General features: G+C 37.5%; 1 long non-coding RNA gene across 2 annotated transcripts in view; it reads right to left on the bottom strand.

The window, feature by feature from the left end:
* LOC120538802 overlaps window positions 1-20,995 on the bottom strand; it is a 35,404-nt gene extending 14,409 nt beyond the window's left edge. For both annotated transcript variants that reach the window (XR_005635517.1, XR_005635518.1), the window contains exons 1-2: window positions 20,911-20,995; window positions 12,648-12,795 (exon numbers count right to left, since the gene is read on the bottom strand). This is a non-coding gene — a long non-coding RNA (uncharacterized LOC120538802). The remainder of the gene's footprint in view (window positions 1-12,647; window positions 12,796-20,910) is intronic.
* Window positions 20,996-23,251: the final 2,256 nt, after the last annotated feature.

Consider the following 23,251-nt stretch of genomic DNA (forward strand, 5'->3'; position numbering starts at 1 on the left):
ATGCTTGGCCTCCAGCGAGTCTCAGATTTAGACACACGTCTTACGTCGGCTCATGGAGAGCCGTGAGAACAGTGCAGCATGCGAGTTGCCTCTGACCTATGTAGTGAGGTGAAGTTACAAATGGACAAATACGCTAGGAATGTGTGGTACTACTGAAGACCTAAGTAGCATGGCAGAAACAGCGCTGAACAAGCCAAACAGTCCTTTTAGGTCACTCGCCAGCAATCAGCATAAAGAGGCTAACTCCATTCCTCTGTCTCCTGCACCCCTTAACTGTGTCATTAGTATTACTGAATGTACTCGAAAGTGTCATAGTCTGTAATCAAGAGTGTTAACTCTGTGTGTGTGAAAGACAGAGAATACATTTATACTCTATTTGTATTTTCTACATAAACCTGTATTTTAAATATAATGTGTTTTATTCCATTTATTTCTTATCAGGTCATTAAACGAAACCAAACTGTAGTAGTGAAACAGATAAAAATGTTACATTGCTGCTAACATGTACTATGAAATTCGGCATAACCCATCATTGCGACTGCACTGAACATGTACAGACTTTTTTTCTTGTCATAATACCCTAAACAATACAGTACAACAACTATTTATACAGCAATTACATTGTATAAGGTACTATAAGCAATTTAGAGAGGATTTAAAGTACAGTATATGGGAGGATGAGAGTATGTAAAATGCAAATATTATGCCATTTTACTTTAAGGAACTGAAGTATCTGTGGATTTTGGTATGCATGAGGTGTCCTAGAACCAAAATCATGTTTTTATATATGTGTATATATGTATTTTTTCCCCCCACTGTGTTTAGTACCACTTGAATATATGCCGTACGTAAAAGGCTTTGAGCATGAAAAGGCACTTTATAAATAAAAACTATTATTTGCTTTAGATTTTTTATATGTCAGTTTTATTGATACAACAAATTCAGATGATCCAGCAGGATATATAAAATGTATAAACCATTATAAGTAACAATGGCACTTTGATGATTCGGTTGATGAGACTTTCCCAAATCAATAATGGCACCAATATACATACGAAGTCAATGGTGCTTTTTTTCTTTTAAATGCCTCTTACACCCAATTTTGATAAGTGCCATCCATGTCCAACCAAAACAAGGTACAGTACTGCATTTTAGATTAAAATTATAAACCCAGCAGCACAAAGTATGAGGTCAGGTATCCTAACTTTCACCAGAATACTATTCATTAAAATAAATCCTGTCTAAATTCAATAAAACATTTACCACAGACTGTATTCAACAGTCAAATATCCTAACTAGCAATATCAAATATTCAAAATGGAGTGAATATTAAGTCACATCCAAAATTAAAAGGAAGGTGACACCTCCACTTAGATGGGTTTTTGAAAACCGTGAATGAGGAGTGATGACTCGGACTTGAAGTGCCCAACTTAATTTATATTCCATGCTAAAACTTTTAGATCTCCACGGAAGAAAGTAAAGACCACATTGTTTCCTTTTTCATTGGTAACATCTGAAAATTATGATGTCTGATTTTCCTATTGTAATTCTGAAGAATTAATATCCCAACTTTTAAGAGCCTTTTCAATACTGGAGACACCTTCGGTGGCAGTGACACCTCTGCCCATCATGTAATAATTATAACTCACAACAGTGATCATGTCATAAAACATGGCAAATACAATACCTACAAGACTGTAGGCTGGAGATGGAAAATGAACTGCCAGTGTTTAGCCATATTTCCAGCTAATGTAATAATTATATTTGTCAATTTACTCTCTTCAGTCTGATAAACCTTTAAAACTGTTTTGACATGGGCTACAAAACATGAACAAGCTGAACCACTATAATGGGCAACATCCCCACCTTTCAGTCACCCTCAGAATCCCTAGAGAATTTCACGGTCACCAACTAAATCAGGGTCTTTGTGATATCTTGGTCTACGATTTTAATTCCCTTCAGCAGGAGCAAGTTACAAAGTGATAGCCATACAGAGCCCTGTTAACTGAAAAGTAAATTAAAAAAATCTCATAGTCTATAGGCCTATTAATTTAGATCTGTTTTAAAGTAAATCCCTACCCTTCTGTTATTTATGAGAAGAACTGCCAGATTTCACAAAGGCAGACCATGATGATTGACAGTTCTTTGATGCCAACAGCTTCTTTTCAACACCATGTGCAAACAAATTGCATTTACTGCTATTATGAAAAAAGAAATCCATTTAACAGCAAATTACAATTCAGCTGAAGAGCTGCAGCAAGCCTTAAATAGAGCAACAGAAAGGGTTCCGTTCCAGCTATTAGTTATATTTCAGTTGGCGTAGTAATCCTTCTACAAACACTAATGGACAGCTGTAATAAGTTTGGATTTAAACACTGAAACACCGATGCCAGAGCTGTCCACCTTGAAGAAGCATGCATTAATGGTAACTCCAAACTAAATATTCAAAAAAGGAACACATCTCTAAGAGCCATATGTTAAAAGTTTAACACTGTCAAAAAAAACAATTCACTTATGACTAAAATATATTTCAAAGAAGGTCACATATTCAAGCTACCTTCAGCCACATGATGGCCTCAGACTGCCATTTTAAAATACATTTTAGCTACACTTTGAGGACAAGAAGGTATGTATTGTTATTGGCATTTGTGATTTTGCTTAAGTGCTCCTGTAAAACCATGAAGAAGAAATGTTGTGATGATCTGCATACTTGCAGAAATAAGACTGTTTATATTATAAATATAGATATACACATACGGTACATATACATCAACACATATGCATACATTTTTATATACTCATACAGTTCATATTAATAGCTGTCAAATGGTTACATTATTTTAATCACGATTAATCGTGGACTTTCATCCAATTAATCTTGATTAATTACATGTTTGACTAATGTGGACTTAGTTGCTCAGTGATGTCCAGTTGTCTCCTGTAAATGACACTTCCTTACAACTTCTTAGCTGCTCAAACTGTGAAGACTTGAGACTTTCATATTAATCAATGGCAGATGAAACATTTGTCCAACATGAAGATAATACGTAAAAATTGTCAGAACTCACAATCTGAATGACATCCCCAAGTCCTTTATCTTCAACTATATTTTGAGGTCTGCAGTCTAATGCAGTCAGTCCATTTTTCAAAAGCAGTAGGTAATGCATTAGACTTTGTTTCATTCATAGATATGGTTTCAGGTGTATATTCATGGATTGTAGTCTCGCATGAATGTTGATAATTAAATGTTTATTTTTAACAGCAGGGTATTTTGCTCTTAATAGACACACTAAAAATGTTTTACTTTGCTGATAACTTTGCTAGCACTAAGTTTTAGAGGGACGTTTTAAAATCAAAAGCAACCATAATGAACTTTGCCCTTCTTAGCCATTTTTAACAGGTTAGTCTAGACAATAAGGGGTATGTTACTATAGATTATATGTTTAAAATGAATCGCATGCATTAATGCTTAAACTTTGACAGTCCTAAAATATATATTATGATGATTATTATAAACTAGCCGACCCACGCCGCATAATTATTCATTGATGGGTGAACACTTCCTGAAAGACACAGTTCAGCAATCCCCTATTCAGCATCGCGATAGGGCAGCGGACATCACTCCAGGTTCGGTGTCGGTCTAACAAAGGAAAAAAAGAAGGGGCACAGAAACAACAGGGAGAACAGAAACTTGCGGGGACAAACAAAGACAGCAGCAATGAGAGAGACCTGTTAGCAAAGCAAAGCAACCGGAACCGTAAAGAACAATGAAAAGTCAATGTGGTTCAGAGGTGCATGTGGACTGTAGCAGAGACCAAAGCGACTGAGGATGTGTTTGGTGAGGTGTTGGGGGCGGGCATATGCGCAGAATAGTGTGCATGCCTCGAGAGCGAGGGTGGGCACGGGAGGGTGGTTAGAGTTGGCGGGCGGGGCTCTGTCGTGCATACCCCATGGTCGGGCGACTTGGTCGATTATGTATATATATATATATATATAGATGGTTGGTTTAAGGTTGGGCAAATATATAAAATTTAAGAAAAAGTAGAGGTAAAAATGACTATGGACATCACCATTGTTGAGCCTCTCTCAGGGGAACAGGTTAAAAAAAAAATACTTTCCACAGTGGAGCTCCGTTCTGTTCTGAAGTGGTTCCATGAATGAATATCAACTTCTGGCAATATCATTCTTTAAATAGGCACAGGCTAAACCACGATTGACATAAATGGTCTCTGTGTGACTCTAGTCTGCAGATGAACGAATAGTGACTGTGTTTCCCCAGAAAGTGGTGCCCATGTGCTTATCTCAGTACAGTCATGTGGATGCTCCTTATGCGCATGTGTTTTAAAAAAAAGGCACATACATATATACAGTATATGCACACACACAGACATATACACACATATATGTCTGTAACTCTCTTTATTTAACAAATTAAGAAACTTAACTATGATCACCTTCAAAATAGTTCCCTTTTGAGCTGACACACAGCTGCATACGATGCTGTCAATGTTCAAATCAATTCTGTAGATCATTTTCTGAAAGGTGGCTGAGGATCTTCATCATTTTTGCTTCATATCTTCTACCAACAAAAAAATGGGTTCCTTTGAGCACCATTCAAAAATGTGTACACAAGATATGTACTCTACATTTTAACCGTCAGTCAATAATTGAAAAGTTTCTGTCATGGGTATCTTCCATGTCAGAAGAATCTTGATGTTAACTCCCTGTTCACTCTTGCACTCTCAAACAAGGGTAAGAAAATGTCTATATTTGAACACGTGTCCAACTTGTATTGAGTTGAGCCTTTTCTCATTGTGCCAAGTTAGAACATGCTCTATAACCATCTCTTTGTTTCTCCCTTCCCACTCTTGGTGCCCAAGCTATAGGGTTAGTCTAATTTTTTTTGTGTCTGAAAAGCCACACTCTTAACGTTTCCCAAGCCAGAGTTTTTAATATGCAACCCTTTTATTAACAAAAAATTCAAAAATCATAATGCAGATGGGTAATATTATTGCTCAGGGTTTTAAAGAAATTCTGACAGGAACTGAACTGGTAATGTCACAAGTTACAAGTCCAGTATCTTAGCCACCAGATCACATCTGCCTATATTTCACCTTTCCAACTATAGCAAAGTTTCATCCTGTTAGATCCTTGGCAGGTTTATTTATTTAAATGAAAGAGGAAAAAAAAAATTGGCTATGGAGAAAGATAGCACAGGGAGGAGGTACAACCTTATAAACACAGGACATCCTAATCGGCAGTGGGTTTCCTGTAGTGCCTCCCAAGACTCTTATGCAAGTAAGCCAGAGAAGAAGTGACGCAAATAGTGGCGTCTTCTACAGACTGCTTCACAATTACTTGACTACTAACAGGAGGGATTTTTTTGGAAAAAATGTGCAGGACAACAGTCCTATTTAAGAAAAGAGACAAACTGGGGGGCAAAAAAAATCTGTTTCTCTTAAAATATAATTAGGCTTAAGAGACATTTCTGAGGATCAAACATAACACAGGTTGGCTAACTGAAACGCTATACTGTAAAGAGGAAAGAATGATTCAAATGAGCGTGTACTGCTAGACAATCATGCTCCTGAAGCAGCTGCAAATGATCAGGAAGTCAGATGGAGAGAAAAACACTTGTGAAGTCAAGGTGGGATTTAATAAGGGATCAGAATCTGTTTCATTAAGTGGTATCTTGAACACTTAATTAAGCCAGCTTTTTCAGATTCCCCCTAGGAACTGGAGCTTCCTATGAACATAAGACAAAAGGCAAGAGTCAGTCCTTTACTTGGTGCTTATCCACAGCTAAGGAAGACAGTTTAGAATTTCAGAGCCACCATTTAACAGAAGAAGAGCACCTTTGTAGATATGTGAGGAAAACCAAAGTAACCAAATGAAAAAAAATAAAAATAAATAAAAAAGAATATTCAAATTCCACATTGGACAATGACAAAGCCTAGCACTTGACCCTACATAGACAATTATCAGCATCTAATTTTTGTAAATGCTACAGGCGGCATTTTGCTGCTACCACACACTAGATGTACCTGGTTCACAAGTCAGAATCAAACTGCTCACCTGACACGGTAACAAGACATTTGAAAGTGAAAATTGCGGTGGCTACTTTCCTGCACTTTCTGAGGACACAAGGAGAACTGGTTTTAGTACCAGATGTAATTGTTAACCATATGTGCAGTATAACGTATAATAAAATTACATATCAAACCGCATCATGCTAGTCAAATTCATAATACAAAAATTCAACTGAAAAGAGACAAGGACATTCTAACAGACAAAATAATATGCGAGAAATCTGCAACATATTACCAGTAAAATATGTTCAACGTCAAGATTTGCCCAATAATGATATAAATCAATCAATCTATCTATATATATATATATATATATATATATATATATATACAGTATATCTATATATATATTTATATATATATATATCTATATATACATACAGTGGTGTGAAAAACTATTTGCCCCCTTCCTGATTTCTTATTCTTTTGCATGTTTGTCACACAAAATGTTTCTGATCATCAAACACATTTAACCATTAGTCAAATATAACACAAGTAAACACAAAATGCAGTTTTTAAATGATGGTTTTATTATTTAGGGAGAAAAAATCCAAACCTACATGGCCCTGTGTGAAAACGTAATTGCCCCCTGAACCTAATAACTGGTTGGGCCACCCTTAGCAGCAATAACTGCAATCAAGCGTAGATTTTTTGGTAGACAGTAGAATTCATGGTTCCGTCTATCACAGCAAGCATTCCAGGTCCTGAAGCAGCAAAACAACCCCAGACCATCACACTACCACCACCATATTTTACTGTTGGTATGATGTTCTTTTTCTGAAATGCTGTGTTCCTTTTACACCAGATGTAACGGGACATTTGCCTTCCAAAAGTTCAACTTTTGTCTCATCAGTCCACAAGGTATTTTCCCAAAAGTCTTGGCAATCATTGAGATGTTTCTTAGCAAAATTGAGACGAGCCCTAATGTTCTTTTGCTTAACAGTGGTTTGCGTCTTGGAAATCTGCCATGCAGGCCGTTTTTGCCCAGTCTCTTTCTTATGGTGGAGTCGTGAACACTGACCTTAATTGAGGCAAGTGAGGCCTGCAGTTCTTTAGACGTTGTCCTGGGGTCTTTTGTGACCTCTCAGATGAGTCGTCTCTGCGCTCTTGGGGTAATTTTGGTTGGCCAGCTACTCCTGGGAAGGTTCACCACTGTTCCATGTTTTTGCCATTTGTGGATAATGGCTCTCACTGTGGTTCGCTGGAGTCCCAAAGCTTTAGAAATGGCTTTATAACCTTTACCAGACTGATAGATCTCAATTACTTCTGTTCTCATTTGTTCCTGAATTTCTTTGGATCTTGGCATGATGTCTAGCTTTTGAGGTGCTTTTGGTCTACTTCTCTGTGTCAGGCAGCTCCTATTGAAGTGATTTCTTGATTGAAACAGGTGTGGCAGTAATCAGGAAATTGAACTCAGGTGTGATACACCACAGTTAGGTTTTTTTAACAAGGGGCAATTACTTTTCACACAGGGCCATGTAGGTTTGGATTTTTCTCTCCCTAAATAATAAAACCATCATTTAAAACTGCATTTTGTGTTTGCTTGTGTTATATTTGACTAATGGTTAAATGTGTTTGATGATCAGAAACATTTTGTGTGACAAACATACAAAAGAATAAGAAATCAGGAAGGGGGCAAATAGTTTTTCACACCACTGTATATATCTATACCTATATATCTATATCTATATATCTCTATATATATCTCTATTATATATATATCTCTATATATATATATATCTATATATATATATATATATATATATATATATATATATATATATATATATATATATATATATATATATATATATATATATATAAAGCTGTCTATTGGTGCATTCCGTGAAAAGTACAACATAAGAGAGAGGCTTAATTGTGCACGGGTTTTTGTTCAAAGTTGTGTGTGTAGAACAGCAGGGAAACTAACTTTTCAATAGTGTTTCTGGATAAGGTATTGTAAATAGAAAGCGTGTAGACTTCTCTGTTCAGCTGCAGCACTGCTGCAACAATAAAGAAAAAACACACAAACTATACTGAAAGATTCACAGGGTGAAAAGCAAAAGTTGTTAACTGTTGGAAGAAAATGTGTGGTGCTGTCAACCAGACATCCTTCTCCTCCTCCTCCTTCTCAAAACACCTTACCGGAAGCCTGTGCAATTTATATAAGCATTTCCCTACAAACCTTACCATTAAACAGGAAACAGCTGCCAGCAACTTTTTGGTGCATTTAAAAACACCTTTAAAAGGGTGCTTCAGAGTTTCAAGTTGTGGTCAGGGAACTCCATGCTTAGATAGCCAAAAACAAAATTCTTCAAAATACCCAAGTCAACCTGCTGGGCTTATGTTTATTATTTTTTCGTTTTCAAAAATGTAATAGCAAAAGGAAGTGATTCATATGCATTTGCTTCCTGTCCAGAAGCACCCATAATCTACCTTAAAATGTCTGAATTTGCCAGTATTTTTAAGTAGTATATATAAACAGTAATATTAAAAGCTAAACAAAGCCATGCAAATCAGGCAGGACAAAAACTGATGCCTAGCACACGGCAATTTAGATGGAGCATATGGTTTTTAATTTTTACTTTTCTCACTATGCTGTAAATTGAAACAGGCAGGTTTGATAATAGCTAAATGAAGATATATCCAGTGTTATACTCTTTCCATTGCAAAGCTAGTGGTTTAGCAAAGGTTTACATCAAAAGTTACAAAAAAAGATTTTGAAAAATGTAGGCAATAATTAAAAAGCAGACAGTGGTTACTTTCACAAATAACTAAAATAAAATTATTAGCTTTTAAAGTGGTTTACCTATAGATATTTATGCAATCTAATGTTCAATATTGGCCAGAGACCATGGCCTTTAAAACATGGAAAAAATTAATTGTGATATATCTAGTGAGGCCGACATTCTTATAAATGCAATCTCTGCAGAGTGATCAACAAGAAGATACTCTACCTGGAGGCTCATTGTCTTTTGTCAGACAAGTTAAAACATTCATTTAACAAAATGTGTTTTTGTTGTGTAAATGTACCAATAGTTTAATACAGCTGCTTTATAGCACCCCCACAGGTACAGCTTTACCTGCACATGGACGGTTGATTCGAGCAAAGACACGTGGCTTGGCAAAAGCGGACCAGATGGTTGTCTTCAGGCCTGAGCTACACCTGTGCCACTCACTCAGAGCAAGCACACCTTCCCTGCACTGCTGCTTTTGACGACATCTTTTCTGAGACACCAACCCCTTTGGAAATATGACAGTCACCCACACTAGATGCTCTTAACACTATACTTTAAGTGTATTATCATCGAAGTTACTGTGCTCAGTATTTTGGTTCATATATACATCTCATTGGTATAAGTGTTATGTAGATCTATGTATAGTCTCCCCACATGTACAGCCTTACCTGCACGTGCACAGCTGCTTCAAGCAAAGACAATTGGCCAGACAAAAGCAGACAAGATGGTTGTCTTCAAACCTGAGCAACACCTGTGCCAATCAAAGCACTGCTTCCTATTAAAGATATCCCTCCTCAGCTACTAGCACCTGGGGGAATATGACAATCACCCACACCAGGTGCTCTTAAATGATATACCATGACCCAATCAAACAATGTAAAATCAGTATTACTGAGAATAAAAAATAATAAAACAGTAAAACCAGTAGGTGCAAAAAGTCATAAAAGATATCTGAAGAGAGTCTTCACAAGAGATACCTATGTAAGGATACAGATGCGATGTTTACATGTCTAGGTGCATAGCTGGTTCAGATTTATGTTCAGTCTGCTGTGGTCTTTATCTTGCCAATTTCTTTGGAGATCCAGACACTTTGTCTGGATGATGATCTGGTCTCTCCTGTTGTTCTTGTCTTTTTGCAGTAAGCATCCCAGAGTTTTAAATGGCTCTCTTTAAATAGACAATTACATGAATAATTAATAGTCTTAAGGCTCTCTCTCTCTTTCAAACTGATTATCTTTGCTAATACTAATTACCCATGGCTAATAAAAGTTAGTTTGCACATTCTAAAGAAATTAAGCAAAAGATGATGATTCAGATCAATACAGGTTCAACTTTACAAAGCCAGTACCTAGCAATTTGCACAAAAGTCAGCTGCACTAATAACAATAGCAAATAAAGAGTTCAAAAAGTAAACTGGAGTCTGTTTCAGCATTTAGGCATGTTTGAGATGCGATTTAGACTTTCTACAAATGCCTAGCAGTCTTCAATGTATGGTTTGCCAGCTCATGCTAGTAAATCAGCCTTTTTTTATATGAAAGTGGGCCTGAGTCGCACATTCAGTTAAGTTGCCTAAAGAGCCACAGTCCAGCCAGTAAGTCAATTTTTCAATCACTTCATGCTGAAGTTCTTGTATATATAAAAATATATATATTTAATATAATACAGCTTGGCCCATATTTATGTATACGACATTTCACACCCTGTAGCATTTAAACCACTGCGCGAAAAGTATTGAAAATGGCATCACTGTGTAGCCTGAGAATGACAGTAATGAAGTGCTGGACTGGGCAACCCCTGCTGTGTTCGAATACAGAATGGTGGCAAATCGATTGTCGCTAGTGCAGCTATCACAGAAGAATTTCAGAGGATATCAGTACAGATGTGCCAAGCCACCGGTGACAATATTGCTCTTCGTCTTCAGGCGTGTATCGATCTGAATGGCGCATTGGTGGACCATACCATGGAGAACAGGAGATGGAAAAAGCAAGGTTCTTAATGTTCATGTTTCATTATGTTACTTGATAATAACATTGGTCGTTCCCTGACAATAACACCTTTTCAATCATAAACATAAATATCGGCCACCTTGTATAATATACAAAAATATAAATAAAATTCATTTTTCTGTATTGTGAATTTGCATATTTATTTTTCATATGGCTTGTTTGTCAGCACCATACACAAATTTATAAAGTACAATGAAATTATCATACACGCTTGAGAATTAAGAGCATCATCTCAAACTTTTCATGATCTTCTAGATTACAGATACCTCATTTGGCAGAGAAATCCATAGGGTAAAACATCACAGAAAGAAAAGCAGCACCAATACCACAATTTGCCTAAGAGTTTAAATAATTTCAGATACCCTATTCCTCAAAGTACAAATTTGTACCGCCCTCTAGTGGATACAGATAGATCTAGCCAAACATTAACATAAAGCAGCAAGACTTCTCCATGGCAAGCTCTGATAACACTTTTCACCCAGCACAGACTTAAGCACCATTATCTACAAACAATTCTCAGGTTTTCAGTAGAGTGTAACTATATGGAGATGAACCTTATGAAGTTCAAAAAATAAATTTTTGCAGTATGCTGCAGCATATCTAAATTAAATACACGATTTGTTAACTTATGCTACCTGTGCATCAATGTAATTAGAAGAAGCCTAACTACAAGTACATTTAATTCAAAGAAGAATGATAGAAGCAATTTAAATTGTAGCATTCTTATTAAAAAATAATGATCAGTGAAATGCTGGGGAATTAAATTGTTAAACCCCATAATGCATCAGTGAAACAAGACCTAAATTAATGAATACCTTGTTCAGATAACCATGCCAGCAAAAGTCTAAAAAAACTTAAGTTTTATAAGCAAAGTACACACCTGGACTTATGGTCATATCCTACTCTAAAAAGCAAAAGGAATTAAGGTTTTTTAGTCTTAAACAGAAGAGGGTACAAGGAGATCTTGTCCAGATCCTGAATCTCCAACTTAACTGATAACGCTGACCTAGCAGAATTTAACAAATTAAATAATAAACTGAACACGAGAACTGCTGAATCAACAAAGCACTTCACATAAATGCTTGCAGGATTCTGGAGAAAACTGCCAAGTGACGTTCATGACACTGAAACACTGACAGCTTTTGAACATGATCTGGATTAAAACAATGTGGCAACATAGCCATTAACTAACAAAATAAGCTTGACTGACTGTTTTCTCATTTGTAAAATTTCTATTGTGTTACTGTACTCTTGATTAGTGGTTCTCAACCAGAGGGCTGTAGCCCAATAGGGAGCCTAAATAAGCATCCAGGGGCCAGAAGAAGACTGAAAATAATGATACAACAGCAGCAAAACAGTTAAAATCGCTAAGAGTCAAGCAAACGTTGGAGTGTCAAATCTATCTTTTTTAAAGTGGACTGCTTGATCAGTATAAACAATGTGTTACATATGGCATGCAACGACTGCCAGTTGTCTGACTCCCTTTAACATCTGTTTCATATACACTGTAGATTGTAATCGTATATACTTTAAGAGATTCACATTTACACTTGACATTACAATGCAACTCCAGTGCCCGCTCCTATTAATCTGTGCAGAACAGTGGACCACAGCTACTAACCTGCAGTTAGAATGTAAGTGGACTGCTCGCAATGACCCAACAAAAAGAAAAAGAAACTAAAAAGGTTATATGCCACACTGCCGTAAAGATATTACTTTTTAGAATGAGTCAAAGATGTGACAGTGTCATGAAGGAGATGCAGCTCAGCACTCACTGCACAAGTGTCAGGGCTGGCTGTCTTTCTGAGGCTTACCCGAGAGGTGCTGCAGTCCTACACAATTCTTTTGTCTTTTTCTTTGGACTTGATTGTTGCAGATGCAGAGCATTCATGTTTACATTGATGTGTCTATCGCTGATGAAAATGCTCCTGTGCTACATCCGGAAGACAAGTACTGTAGCTCCTGTAATTAAGACATGAAGAAAAAAAAATTCAAGCACTACTAAAAATAACTTATTTTAATAAAAACATACAGGCTGTTCTTAAAATGGCTTCTTATCTCATATTATGCTTTAAAATCAGGGTTCTCAAATGGCGCTTTTCCACTGCATAGTACGGCACGACACGGTTCAGTTCAGCTCACTTTTGGGGGTTTTCCACTGGGAACAGTACCTGGTACCTGGTCCTTTTTAGTACCACCTCAGCCGAGGTTCCAAGCGCCGAACCGTTACCAAAGCGTGGACGTGTAAACTCTGCTGGTCACTGATTGGCCGGAGAAAATCGTCATTACTGCGTCACTGGCTATTCTTTTCTTTAAAGGTACACACACGCGGAAGTTTGTGTCCCGTCTCTCCATCGCTGGACGCAGTTTGTTGCATAAGTGGATGAATGTTTGTTCAGACATTCGAAAGTTCTCCAGCCACTGAGTGTTTGTGAAACTGGGAACAATCACATCCCACCACTCTGAAGCACGGTTAAATGTCCAAACAGATGGTCTGTTGCGGCGACTTTTTTGCAAAATTTGGAAGATCTGTAATATACAGAATCAGCATTTTAATGTTACACTGGCAGTTAAGTTCATTTTATGCTTTGCAACAGTGATAAAAGTTAGCTAGTGATGTGCTTTTTTTAGATGCTTACCCTTGCGCGTCGTCGAGCTAAAGTGTTGTCGTTGTCTGCGTGTTGTTGTAAAAGTTCCATGGTGTCACGGCAGTAGAGGCGGCGCAACTATAACGACACGTGAATAATCCCACCTACTCTAAAGCGGTACTAAACTGCAGTCGAAACGCAAACCGAGCCGAACTGAGCCGAACCAAGGTGAGCTGTACTGAACCGTGCTGTGCCGTACTATGCAGTGGAAAAGCGCCATAAGTCTGTCCTGGGGGCCAACTGTGGCTTCAAGATTTTGTTTCCTCCAGACTCATAATCAGTGATAACAACTGATAACAATGATCTCATTTAATTAGATGTTTTTTCCCCTTCTCTTAATCTACGTTCAGAAAAGCACAGCAGCATGAATTTTACATCTATAAGACATGTAGAAACATTTCCATTTTTACTATAGATTTTAACTCTTTAGGAATAAAGGTTGAGAACCACTGCTGTAGATTACAAACATATGTTTGTGTTTTGTTTACATACAAATCCAAGGCCAATTAAGAACTGGCATTGTATCTTAGGAAAAACAATGGTAAAAAATATAATAGAACTTGCCAGGCGATTGTGATGTCATAAATTTCCAAGGGAAAAGGTTATGTTTCATGAAGGCAGTATGTTTTCTACAAGTCGGCAAGTTTGGATTTTTTTTTTCACATTTGGGAACTGCCCTGTTGGTTACATTTTTTTCAACATAAAATACATGAATCATTAACAAAATACATGTCTAGGGTAAGTGACAGAAAACAATGGAAATATGATCATAAAATGGCCAAATTATCCTTTATTAATTTATCAATTGACAAAATGCCAATGGATGAACAAAAATTAAATTTACAAGTCATTGAAACAATAGTCTAAATCTTGCAAACCGTTTGATCTATGGACCTGAAATTTGGTACGCATTTACTATGTGACCTCTACTGTCCGCTTTCAGGGTGACAATTTTTATTACTCTTTTTATTTTATTGTAGAATCAAGTCTCGGAAGCAGGGTGGCCATGCGGCGTTCTAATCCCTACCACCTTCACCGTCACTTCCTCTACCTCTCCATATCTTAAATCATTCTTAAGGCAGAAGTGAAAAATTAAGAAAAATGTACTAAGTAATTGCAACACAAACACTGACTAAATCTATTTTAACGCAAAAAGATGCCGACAGAAGAAGAGAAGAAGCAGGCCGCTAGAGTGGAGAAAAGGCGAGCTGCTCACAATGCAGCAAGCGCATCAACCTCTGAGCAAATGGATGCTAAACGTACAGAGAAAGAGGATGAAAACTATAAGTCAAGTGTATTCACCGCACGTTATCATGCAGTCCGCTGTTACTGGTATTCAAATAATTAGCAACCCTGTAGGACAAATTGGCATTGCTATCTCATTCTCTGGCATGACAAGTGAAGCTTTCAGAGATCTGAGACTGTGACAAACTTTCTCTTCATCTGAAATGAGTTTAATCAGTATTAATCACAAGAAATTCTTGCTACCACAACCTATATTCTCAGTCTTGGATTGGCTTGCAAGGAGAGTGACTATAACTCACCTCTGCAGGCCTTAACTAGCACGTAGAATTGTCTGTCATCATTTCAAACAATGACCTTCCTTCCTTTATAACCAAAAGTAAGCACTACCTCGGCCTGAGCTCAGCTTTTTCTTTCTGTAACAGACTCACCACTACTCTCTACAAGAATCCCTCTACACCAAGTGCAGTTCTACTGCTGGACTGCAGAAGATGGCTTAAACTGGAGTTTGGCATGAGTGCACACCGAGTTCAGCATAGTAAACAAGCAAGAGAGGCTTCAACAATATGAATGTGATGCTTCAACATATAGTCTTCGGGTAAACCGACCAACTGCTGAATGGAAAAGACATCACAAGCCCAGTAGTGGCAGTGTAGGAGAGGTGTTGTTATATGCTATATATAGAGAGAAAGTACAAACACAGTAGCTATAAAAAGTATTTACACCCTTTGAAGTTTTCATACTTTTATTGCTATTTCATATTGAAAATGGATAATTTGCCTTTTTTGACTCTGATCAATAAAAAAGTACACCAAACTGAACAAAGTGGTCTGCAATAATTACAAATATAAAACGTAAAATAACTGATTGCATAAGTGTACATCCCCCTTAATATGATACATCTAAATTCTTATTGGTGTAGTCGTTTGCCTTTAGAAGTCACAAACTGAGATTAATGGAGATCACCTGTCTGGGGTTTCAGTTGGTTGTATTCTAGATGCACCTGCACATGGAGAATCCATCTTGGGGTGAGCTGGTGTAGTGGCCTAACCTACACAAGGAACACTCCAAGCCAATCTATGAAAAGGTGATTAAAAAAAAGTACAAGTCGGGTTCTTCCAGAGGGGCTTAAAGTGGAGAAGGACAAACAAATTGTGATTGCATTCACTACACTCTTGGCACGCAGACTTATTCTGATAAACTGGAAGAACCCAAACTCTCCTCTTTAAAGTCAGTGGGAAACTGATGTGTTATATTATTTGAAATTGGAAAAATCAAATACTCAGTTAGAGGATCTGTACAGACTTTTTTCAATACATGGCAGGATCAATATTTTAAAATAAGTTCATAAAGCACAGAGAATTTATTAATTTAGGTATGTTTACAAGCCTTAAATTTAACGCCATTTGGCTTGCTCTCTCTCTCAGGGGTGGGGATCGATCTGTTCTTAACTCAATTTTTCTTTTTGTAAAAACTTGACTGCTTTGTATGGATTGTAATAAAATTAATAAAAATTAAAATTAAAAAACAAAAAGCACAAGTCAGGGGGGATGGATCACTGCCATCTTCTGAGCACTTGCCCAATTCAAGATGAAGAAATCTGTATTTTAAAACAGCAGCTTTTTTGGGAATTCAGACATATTGTCCAGGCGAGTACTTTCTCTCTCCTGTTTTTCTTTCTTATTTGTTCTCCTGTCTATGCTCAGCATGCATCCCACTTAAAAAGACCTTTCTTCACGTTAATGGAACAATAATTACATGAATAAACAATCATTATAAAACCACTGACATGGTTGTTTTCTGTCCCAGGCTAATGAACCTTCTAATCCTAATTACCTAGAGCTACAAAACTCTATAAATATGTCTAGCAATCTGTTTTTAGGATTCTAAAAGAAATGATTGATAACATACAAGTTTTAAATCAGTAAAAGATACAGAGCTTAAAACAATGCTTAGCAGTCAGATGCACATATTTCTACAGAAGATCTTATATGAGATGGGATTAAGAAAAGGAGTTTCAATGAATGCCTAGCTGTCTTAAATTTATGGTTTGTTTGAGAACAGCTCCGATAGGCTTTCTTCCTTTTTTTAAGATTGTACCCCAGGTCCTATTCGTCGCTAGCTGCTTAATCAATACTAGTTTTATGACATTACACCTGAGACACAGATTTAGTTTTGACTTGCTAAGTTCTAAGTTCAATATTGTATTTGTTAAAATAATCTTCACATGGTGTATTTCTATCACCATATGCTGCCACTTAAAAAACACCTTTTTCCTACCACAGCTGCAGCAATGGGTTCAAATCATGACGTAGCCTTGGTCATGACATCAGTTCTATTTCGCAGCAGTCTAACAGATATCCTCACAATGGGTGAGGGACACATAAAAAGGGGAAAATGTATACTGCTTATTATTAACTTGCTGTGTTAAATTTTAATACCTTCCAAACACTACGATTTGCTTTGGCTATACTACAGGCGGAACATTCCAGTGTCTTTAGATACCTGTAAATTTCAACCTCCTATACTGACACATTCATGTCTTGACTTTAATACAAAAGGCACGAATCAATTGGGTAATAAAACTGATTCCAAGCAACATCAAGTTTGTTAATTCCAATTCAAAAGCTGACATACTGCCCAGTTAATGTTACTAAATGTAAAGTTCTTCTGCTGTTTGAAGATGTCATCAGTGTTGCTCTTATTATATAAAGCCACAGAACGATGGAGTTAGATGCAATCACAAAAACTAGAAGATAAAAGGACTTGGCAGACAACCATTAAAACAGTAAAAAGAACAACTGGAGGGAAAGACAATGTGCTAACTATTCAAAGTAATGAATCATTACAATTGTAATTTCACTGAACTTTCATCTTCTACTAGCAGGTTTACCAAGGCTGCACCATTAGGATATTCTCACTGCGGATGCCAAAAACGAGCCTTTAGCTGAACGCAGTACCAGCAGATACTCAACAGTGCAGCTCCTAAAACATGGAAACAGTGGCCTTTCCAAAACAAAGCTTCAAATATAAAAAGTGCTGCAATAACGTTATTAATGACTTACCGTATTAGAATACCTAGATCATGATAACTGAATGATCTTAATGAAACACGACACAATTACACTATAACATTCTCTTCATTTACACAAATTATGTCTGACCATTTTTTGTCTTGCGTGTTAATGGCTGAAATTACAGATTTGACTGTTGTGTCAATAAAAACAATGATGTGATAATGCACATTACCTCCGTGCATTAACTACAAAAACATAGACCAAAAGCAAAAAGTATTAAGTAACGTGGTGATGGTGATATTCCTCTCATTTCCCTCTTACAACTCGGCTGTCTCTCTGCATTCTCATTCAGTATGAATGCTTATTTTAAATTTAAGCTTTCAAAGGCAGATATCCTGTACTTGCTTACTGAAACTCCTTCTCGGATTTGTCTGTAAACATTGCTATTGAAGAGGTCACGTTTTCACATCAGTCACAGTCAAGAATCTTAGCATGACCCTGGATTTTTTTACTTTTATTTATTGAATATACTAGGCAGCTTTTCCCCCCTGCTCACCAACCCCTGTGCCTGCGCTTATACGCTTGCTGCTCACATATGGGGATGCAGTTATACAATTTAAACAGATTTTTATTTTCATGGGAATTATTACATATGCATAATAGAACCATTTTCACTACAGCGAGTAATTAACCATATAAAAAAAAAAAGAGTAAAACGTAATAATTCGAAAGTAAATTATGTTTCATGTTGTGTTAAGAGTTACTCGTTGCGCAATACAATTTTGTTCTGTTTGGCTTTTAAAACTTAAATCTAAAGTTAAATTTTCTTCAATATTGCATTGAATTTTGATTCTGTGTTTTTACTTTCATCATGACAATGCAACGTATAACTGCCCGTGACTGAATTTCGTTTCTTTCTTTCTATTAAATAAAACGACTTTTTCAAATGTTTGGCTCCGAGATTTGTTAATTTCCTTTGCAAAAGCTATTCTAACGGGGAAATGTTAACATTTTAATACGAATGGCATATCAAGATCCCCTGTTTTGTGTAATGTTATCCCCTGAAGATGTACTACATTACCTTTCTTGGATACATCCTTTTTACAGTAATTCGGGTGGTGGAAGACCAGACGGTGTTAACAGTTGTAGATATACTTCAGGATATTGTAAGCTGATATTTTCATCTTCTGCACGATCATCACCAACTGTTTCAGCATAGTCTATTGATTCACATTTAACCAATTTACTGTGTAACTGATCGTCATTTGTGGCATTAATTCGTTTGACTTCATCGTTTCTCAGTGCTAGGATTGCCCGTGTACTCATTTTTTCTGTTGATAACCCTTCGTGATGGAATTGTTCAATAAGATTTGGACATAAAACATCTTCTTTGATTGGGAACTTAAAGTGAGGAGAATGTTAAAATTTATACGAACTGAGAGAGCAGAAACTGTCTGTCAAAAGCATTCACACGAATGAGAGGTGAGATTACCATTTGCATGGTTGAAAAAAATCTCATGGCCAAGGTCTCAACTCGTGGGACTTGAAAAAATCTTCCAAAAAGTCTTGTTGCAGGTTTTTTATATATATATATATATATATATATATAAATACAGAGATTTCTTCACTAACCCAATCACGTTTCTTTCCTCATAATAGTCATAAGATCTGACCTTCACCTTACTAATTATATCACGCAAATCCTTGTTCGGGCACTGTTTCTCTCTAAGCTGGACAACTGCAACTGTCTTCTGACATGGCATCCATCAACTACCATCTGACCTCTCCAGCTCCTCCAAAATGCAGCTGCCTGACTTCTGTTCTCTGTTCCTCGTTTCACTCCTACTGCTCTTCTACTTCAGTCCCTCTTCTGGCTTCCTGCTGCTGTAAGGCCCAGTTCAAAATTCTTAAGATTCTCTGAATGGCTTTGCTCCTCGATCTCTCCAGTCTTTAGTCTCTCTCATATGTCATTTCAAGATGTCGCCATTCTGCCTCTGCCCATCTGTCCTTTCTCTTTCCAGAAGTACCAAGTCTGGAAAGAGCTTCCCCATTCTTGCATCCAAGCCATGGAATGTTGTTCCCTAATCTATTCCAGCTCCACCCAATTTACTCATATTTAGATGTCTTCAGAAAACGCCCCTTTTCATTAAATATCTTACAACTTTAGTGTCTATTCTAAACGACAGCTGCTACTGTACTGACAAAGAATAGAAAACTGATTTTTGTTTGTCGACTGTACAGTAGTTGCAAGTATAATCACATAGCAGTAGTACTACTACCTCTTCCTGGCATTTTTTCTCTCTCTTTTCTGCTCTCAATGCTTTTTATCGTTTTCGTTTGTATTATACCTCGCTTTGTAAGTCGCCTTGGATAAACTCGTCTGCTAAATACATAATATTAAAGGATGTAAGAAAATGTAGACATGAGCCAGGCAGAAACATCTACAACTACACACAAACAAGAGACTCGGTAGTAATGGAAGATGCGAGATTTCATTTAATCGAGTGGACAAACGAAGCCCATTCACACTCCCTGCAGTGAAGATTAATGGCCTCTAACGGCTGCCGCGCCATTGCAGCTGCTTGGCACTGACAGGTGCGGGTGTCAGAAAGTAAAGCAAGACACAGATCAAGAAAACCTGTTTCAGACAGCAACTGTACTTTTTGTACTATGACTGGGATTATTATGCAGACTGTATAAAACAACCACATCTTAGTCTCATTATTACTTTAGGAAGAATTGTTAGACTGTATGGAAAATTAACACAATAATAGAACAGCCCCGCCCTAATGCGCAAGCCCGTGGGAGCCGCTCGACCGGACAGGTTTCGGCTCAGAAATATATTGAAATTAATGTTGTATTGCGTGCCAGTAAGGCACTGAGAAAGTCTTTCAAAATATAAGATCATTTTCTTAAAGAAACATAAAATACTACTGGATTTATTTCGTCACTTAGTATACTCGTACTCAAAACCCACCACAAAGCCTTCGAAACGTATAGCGATTCCATTTTTTCATTTAATTTTCGTTTCTCCGCGATATCGTTGCTTTGCACATACAGTTAATAAAAAAAAAAAAAACTACACTTAAAACTACTCATCAGCATCAATGCACGAGTTTATTGAAACAATTATGAGATCATTATCTCACAAATCAAAGAGACAAACTTACTTTTTTTAACCCACTGCTGTTGACTTGAGGTACCTGGCACCATTCCACACACCACCATACTCTTCATTGCGAAAAAAAAAAAAAACAACGTGGAAAAGTGTTAGAACTGAATCCACGAAACTGACATCGCCTACAGCCATCTTTGCGCGTGCGCAACACACTGGCGAGGACGTCCTTTCTCTCAGAGCGCATGCGTAACTAGCCGAGCGGTCAGATGTCTCTGTCCAATCTGCGTCCCCAGCCCGGTTTCATAGAGGACGCAATTCGGCAAGTACTGTATGGGATTGACAGACAGAGCCGTGTTTTGAAAAACGAAAGGCGAGCCAATGTTAGGCAAAGCAAGTATACAGAAAAGGCAAGTTAATCCCATCCCTTGCTCAGCACAACCAAGGAGGCACACGCACTTTGCCTTTAGGGTCGCTAAGTAAAAGTAGATTTGGGAGCAAACTTACATATCTTCAGAAAATTCCAAAGCCCCATGACAGCAGACATTAACGTATGTTTTATGAGTGGTTTCTCTTTGATATTAATTTTACCAACGTTACATTGACATCTGGAGGTCTCACATCGTAGGCGATCACATTCCCAGGGCAAAGTTCAAATCAATGCAATGCTTATGTTGTTTACATTGCTTTAAATGAGATTAATTGCGGGTATAAAGGGGGTTGAAAAGAAAGCTTCTGAATCAAACAGATCACCAAGTGAGAACTATTTTTTTAGATGAGGAGTGGGGAGGCTACGCCAGTGGCGAAGTCAAAAATTGCAAACTGAGTTGGTTGTGAAACAGGGTGTGCAAGCAATAAGTCCGGTTGTGGGAGAGGGGATTGGCATCCAGTTTTCTGCCGCTAGGTTGCATGCTGATCGAAATAAGGCCTGAGAGGGAGCCCCCTTTGAAGTATTGAGCCACCTAGATTCAAGACTATCAAAGTAAGATCCAAGGGTGCAGGACCCCCTTTAAGATTATGTTACAGAGGAGCTTTTTCTTTTGAATGGTGGGACTTTGGGTTCTGAATGGGGTTGCCCCAGAACTTCCTTCCTGCCCCTCAATGGCTACACCCCAGGGCTAAGCCAAACATTAATTTGGGTCCACCTTTTAAAATAAACTTTACAAAGACCTAAAGTATACAGTACAATATACCATATATAGACATGTTCTGTTGATCAGTTAGCTTGTTAAACACAGTAATATCACAGTTGTCTAAATGTATCTACACCTACAGTGAATTCATAAAGTATTCAGAGCTCTTCACTTTTTCACTTTTTGTTATGTTGCAGCCTTGTGCTAAAATCATTTATATTCATTTTTCCCCAACATCGCACAACACTGAATACACCAGAATGACAAAATGAAAACAGGATTTTAGACATTTTTGGAGATTTGTTAAACATTAAAAAATGGAAATAATGTAATATTCAGACCCTTTGCTCAGTACTTAGTTGAAGTGCCTTTGACAGCATTTCCAGCCTGGAGTCTTCTGTGTCTGACATGACAAGCATCACACACCTGAATTTGGGGATTTTCTGCCTTTCTTCTCTGCAGATACTGTTAGGTTTGATGGAGACCATCAGTGGACAACTATTCTCAAGTCTTTCCAGAGATGTTTGATTGGGTTCAAGTCCGGGCTATGGCTGGGCCACTCAAGGCCATTTCCAAAGTTATTCCTAAACCACTCCTGTCTTGTCTTTTCTTTGTGCTTAGGGTCATTGTCCAATTTAAAGGTGAACCATTGGCCCAGTCTGAGGTCCAGAGAGCTCTGGAGCAGTATTTCATTAAGGATATCTCTGTACTTTACTCCTTTCAGGTTTCCATCACCCATGTCTAATCTCCCAGTCTCTGCTGCTGAAAAACAACCCTGCATCATGATGCTGCCACCACCATTCTTCACCGTTGGAATGGTGTTGTGCTGGTGGTGAATGATGTCTGGTTTCCCCCTGTGACGATGTGGGTTCTGGCTCCACACTCCCATTGCTGTTGGAAGCACTTGAACCCAACACCGTCGATAATGTTACCGAGTGAGCTAGTCAGTGGAGGCAAATAAACAATTGAGCAAGGGGTGGTGCAAAAAGTGCAATAGTGCGTTTATTAAAAACTGTCCATCAAAACAAAAACAGTCAAAACAGTGTTCCATAAATAGTGCAGTTCATTCAATAAATAAATAATCCATTAAAAACACGTGGAGGTTAAAACCATTGGAAAAAAACAATCCTTTAAAACGAGAGGTTAAAATCTTCTTTAGGAAGCTGTCTTTAAAAACCAACAACAAATCCGGTGCATCGTTTATTAGCGTTTTCTGTTAGCGTCTCACCTGCTTATCCCGTTTGGGCTTAGCAGCAGGCAAGA

This window comes from Polypterus senegalus, chromosome 11 (genome assembly GCF_016835505.1).
Source record: "Polypterus senegalus isolate Bchr_013 chromosome 11, ASM1683550v1, whole genome shotgun sequence".
Classification (NCBI taxonomy): domain Eukaryota; kingdom Metazoa; phylum Chordata; class Cladistia; order Polypteriformes; family Polypteridae; genus Polypterus; species Polypterus senegalus.